This window comes from Colossoma macropomum, unplaced genomic scaffold (genome assembly GCF_904425465.1).
Source record: "Colossoma macropomum unplaced genomic scaffold, Colossoma_macropomum, whole genome shotgun sequence".
Taxonomy (NCBI): Eukaryota; Metazoa; Chordata; class Actinopteri; order Characiformes; family Serrasalmidae; genus Colossoma; species Colossoma macropomum.
In genome coordinates this window covers 46,890,560-46,896,405 of record NW_023494789.1, presented here as the reverse complement: position 1 = coordinate 46,896,405, position 5,846 = coordinate 46,890,560, and positions in this window count along the sequence as shown.

Genomic DNA, 5,846 nt, shown 5'->3' with positions numbered 1-5,846 from the left:
GTCGGGAGGATTGACTCAGAGAAATAATGAGCGCTGCATTAGGAGAGTATCGATCCCACACTCGGTGGCCTCTGCTGATGAGGCTGCTATAACTCCTCATAGCCACACCTCGACCTCGGTAAATCTCTTCTCCCTGCAACACCAGCCTGTTGTGTTTTCTCTTGTCTTTTGTACGCACCTTCTTTTTCTGCATGGAAGTTGGTGTCACATCTTCCAGCTGCACCAGTGCACTGCACTTTACAACTGCAATCCTCTTCACTTTACATGTTCACCTCCAAAATGGGAAAAAAACACCCTTAAGTTTTAATGTTATTAAATGAGATGCTTTTTTCCCAAAAGATTTTAAACCTTTTATATTTGTCCATTCGTCATTAAACTTTCACACAATGTAAAGGACAGCTTGCATTTTCAAATAGCGTTAAAAATGTACACGTTTTCCTAGTTTGATCCTTCGAATCATTGGAAGTAGTGCAGGCTGAAGCCCAGCTGCTGTGTGCTGTTTGTTGCTCTGATAGTATTTGCGAATCATTCAAATACAGCTTTTAAAGTGATACCGTCATCATTTTCAGCAGAATTCGCTGGTCAGTGCTTGTGGGAGACCTATGTATAAATGAACCAGCACCAAACTAAAAAGTGTCGACTAAATCAGTAAATGTTAATGTTGCAGTGTATTAGCTGAATTAAGTGCACATATTTTGCAGCTAAAAGATCTGTACAATATTAAGCTGTAAATATAAACAAGTGTGGGTAACCCATCATGTAGATAGTGGGCCATTAATGCGGTAACCTTGGTTAAAGTTTGTATTGTAGAGATGCATAATATCATATTGCATTATATAAGAATCATATCAGATAACTGTTTAAAAATGAACAACAGATGTTTAGATCTGACTGATATTTTAAACCACTATTTGTTGATGTATTTATTGTACAGAACGTTTAAATGGTGCTTGACTACTGCAGTAATATTTAAATTAAATTGCTAAATTTCCTTCGGGATCAATAAAGTATCCATCCATCCATCCATCCATCCATCCATCCAAAATATCTGCATCTTATTCGTTTTACTGCATTGGTAACCGTCCAATAAGAACTGTTAGATTTCTCCATAGTGCTAATCCAGATAGATGTAGTACCAACTTCTACATTTTACAACTGATAATGTCTTAGCATTGTGAAGAATATCAAATATTGGCATTGGTAAAAGATTGTGTCAGTAGTCACATGCTGAGGTTCAATACTTGAATGCATATCAAGCCTATTTTTAATGTTAAAATAATATTAGGGCTTCGAAATAACCGACTTTGGAAACCTAAAGCTGCTTGTGTGTTAATGACACAGCCAAAGCGGCCGACAGTTGGAGAGGGAAGTGGCTCAGCTTGCTGTCAACTTGTAACAGTGGAAGAACCCTTTTTTGGTGCTATATAGAACCCTTTTCAAAAAGGGTTCTTCTGTTGTTACGATGTCAACTTGTAACAATAGAAGAACCTTTTTTGGTGCTACATAGAACCCTTTTCAAAAAGGTTCTATATAGAACATCTAAAGCACATTCTCCATTAATCTAAAGAACGCTTTTAGAATGCAGAGAACCCTTTAATCATGCAAGGGGTACTTTGAGTGGTCAAGGTTCTACATAGAACCATTTTCTTTCCTGAAGAACCCTTGAAGAACCATCATTTTTTAAGAGTGTGGGAAGTTTCATTTCGTGGTTTGTCACCTTCCAGATGAAATAAGACAAAAATAAACCAGTATAATAAAAAACATTGTCGTAATAAATAAAAAAAAAAGTGTCGTAATTAAAATCGTAATCACATTTTCCGAATACCAACAAACGGAAAAGGTTAAACAGCTCCATCCGGAACTGATAGTCCAGTCTGCTCTCAGCGCCTGGCCCAGGAAACGCAACTCTTTGATATGTGACTTATGAGATGTGATTTCAGAACAAAGCCACTGTCATCCAGACGCAGGAGGGCCAGCTTGATTCTTATTGAGTATCCGTCACATGTGATTCACAAGCACCAGTATCTGTGTACACTTCAGTGTCTAGGCCGCCGACACCCCAGAGGAGAAGATCTAAATAAAATCACCATAGCGCCATGTAACATGGTGTATCGTCCTCTATTGCATTTGAGCACATTGTGAGCTCTGCATTACGGTGCATCCAAAGCTATAAATACATACATTATACATTTACATTGATGGTATATTTACACTGACAATACATCTGGCTGTTGAACAGTAGGTGCTGGAACATCACAGTGAGTTCCCATGTTTGAATCACCGTGCATATTCTATTTTCTAACTATATTCATGTAATATAAGCTTTGTCGTTTCTTTTAATAGAAGTGATTTATTTCTTTTTGTTGCCAGTTTGACACGCACAATTTGTACTAATACATATTTTAATCTGGAATAAATGAATATTCTAATCTGATTAGTGTGCTGAGTAGCTGGCCCGCTCCTGTGCTGTAGCCTAAATAAAAATGTTTCATCTCCAGATGAATCTGCCTTTGAAATGATCTCTCTAGAAGAATGAGTAGTGTGTGGAATGACTGTAGAATGTTAATGAGGGCTTCTTCGGACGTGCATAAATTAAGCGATGAGGTGCCGGCAATCATGTGAGGTTGTGAGGAGCCACTATTAATAGATAGAATTTCAAATAAGGCTTTATTTATGACACATGTCTAGAGCTGGTCCTGTGAAGCACTCTGGGGTTTAGAGCTGTGGATGTGTTGCTTGGGAGGTGTTTAGTAAAGTAGGACTCTGAGAGAGGAAGCTGCTTTCGGAGCAATATTATTCTTTGTCTGTATGCACACAAAGACATTTCCTAAGCTTGTCATGATCAAAGAGTATTAGCTGAAGATGTTATTATTGCCATATAAATAATTATGAATAAGAATTTAGTCATATTTCTTTCTTTATTGTATACTTCTGTTAATATACAAGCATCCAAATTGGCTGATTAGTTATCTTGCTTCCTCAAATAAGTCAAATAAGTAAACAATACTCACCGCCGCCCTCTAAAGGAGTTATTAACAAACATCAAATAAACAGACGTTACTCACCGCCGCCCTCTAAAGGTGTTATTAACATCACTCACTGCCACCCTATAAAGGTGTTATTAACAAACATCAAATAAACAAACATTACTCACCGCCGCCCTCTAAAGGTGTTATTAACATCACTCACTGCCACCCTATAAAGGTGTTATTAACAAACATCAAATAAACAGACGTTACTCACCGCCGCCCTCTAAAGGTGTTAGTAACAGACATCATATAAACAAACCTTACTCACTACTGCCCTCTAAAGGTGTTATTAACAAACATCAAATAAACAAACATTACTCACTGCCGCCCTCTAAAGGTGTTATTAACATCACTCACTGCCACCCTATAAAGGTGTTATTAACAAACATCAAATAAACAAACATTACTCACCGCCGCCCTCTAAAGGTGTTATTAACAAACATCAAATAAACAAACATTACTCACTGCCGCCCTATAAAGGTGTTATTAACAAACATCAAATAAACAAACGTTACTCACCGCCGCCCTCTAAAGGTGTTATTAACAAACATCAAATAAACAAACATTACTCACTGCCTCCCTATAAAGGTGTTATTAACAAACATCAAATAAACAAACGTTACTCACCTTTTGAAAAGGTTGTATATTGAACCATATGCCACACTTTCTCCATCAATCTGAACAGCTGTTTAATGATGCGAAGAACGCTTTAAGCATGCAAATGGTTCTTTGAGTGTTTATGGTCCAAGTCTTCTCTTAAACAGTTTAATTATTTGTCAGAAGCGCTTACTGATCCAAATTGTTCTAACCAATCCAACAATAAAAGAAGACTTGTGCGTCTTTTTTACAGTGATAGGAAAACACAGTAGCACACAGAAAGCTCCAATTCTATGCGCTAATATTTTGAAAACGTTTGTGAATAATATTTCGGCCTTTGGGTATTTAGACATGATACGATCGGCCCTCTTTGAAGAAAGTTTAGACACCCCTGCCGTATAGCTTTCTTTCTCAAATATTGCTGGTTTAAGCAAGTGAGGCCTATTTCTGTTTAGTTGAACCCTATCAGTTTCTTCTACTGATGTGTGATTGGTATTATACAGCCTTCCATTGGATATCCATCCATTAAGCGCTTTGTTTTGCTTCTAAACCTCATTTAGGAGGCTGCCTCATTGTGTAGCGCTCTTGTGTACTCCTTAGACCCCTTAGGGACCTGTAACTACTACCCTGCTCTCTGGTTTTGAAGAGACAAAACAGTTTTACGCCACGCGAGCCGACTTTTTCAATTCATCATATCAGCACAACACACGCATCGCACTCCCAACAGGATACTCCCCCAAGGAACAAACGTGTCAGAGTTAAAAACAAGTATACCAACAGAGCGTTAGGTAATCAGACTACCTCATTAATCAACATGAGTTATAACTTGTGTAATATCTAAAACTTTTCTGTATGACAAACTCATGCATTTGTGATGAAAGTTACCAAGCTTGTATTGCAATGAGAGTCAGTGATATTGGAATTTTCAGTAACATTGCACACTAGAAAGGAAAAGAAATCGACTTCGTCGCCCAAAGAAAGGAGATCAGAATGCGTCTGTCCGGTCTATTAGTGAAACAAAGCTATAATTAATACCACCACAAAGAAATATATAAATATGTATGGCTTCAAATCACTGAACAAAGCAACTATGGCGTGATGGTCAGCAGAAAAGAGCATTAGGTCCAGTGCATATGAGTGATCTACAGTTTATAATGAAGTCAAATATCAGTAATTCATGAAGTGTAATGCCAAACTGGCCTATAATCGGAGCCCGATAGGTGCGCTACCGAGGAATAAGCATCAATAATGCACACCTAAGCGTCCAGTTTACTGCTGCTATTTGAATATAATACTGCAACCCAGCGCAAGTTGACAAAATGTCACCTTTTTCATTATTTATGGTAAACGTACCATTTCTACACGCGGTGGTGCAGTTTGAAGTGCTGTCTGTCAGCAGGTGAGCCTGATCTGAGCAAACCGCATGAGACTGCAGTCATCAATAAGCCATGAGATCACAAACAGGGCATAAACAAAGCTTATACGTCAAAATCACTCCCGTCTCCAACCAGACACGATAAGAAACTAACTAAAAGATGTGTGAAGATGTTATGTACGAATAAAACCACCCAGTTTCCTGTCCGTTTGCGACAAAATACAGTCTATGTTGGCATTGTGGTCTGGGTAAATGCTACTGAACTAAATGTACTTGACGGGGATTTAATAAATGAATTGGAACAGCCTAGATGGTCACCGAATCCTCCCTCAGGCATGAGCAACTTGGGTTTATCAATAATTGCTCATTTAAACATGCATATAATTAGACCACACTGCTGTTCCAAGTTCGAATCAAGGTCCCTCAAATGTCAATTGCCTGCTACTTTGTAAAGGTTGCTGTTGTGAGGCCCCTGTATGTGAGAGAGAGACATTTGTCCCTCTTACCTCTGATTATTCAGCTTTCCGACCCACCAGGATTTTGTGGACATTTTTTGTGATTGCTATGGACTAAAATGTTTGATCGTGCGGCATTTCTCAAAAGTTTTAAGTAGGTTTTTTTGGGATGGGGGGATTGAGTGGTGTGTGCAAAGTAGAAATGTGTGAAGATGTGATACAGGGCTGGGTGGTATAACACATAGGTGTACCGTGGTATATAAAAATGATGCCAGTATTTAAACAGGATGACGGTAATTCAGAATTATGACGTGTCAAATTTCTGTTCCGTGTCTGAACGGCCAAATAAACACGTTCCACCCATTTATAGTTTGGAGCTCATTGATTGGT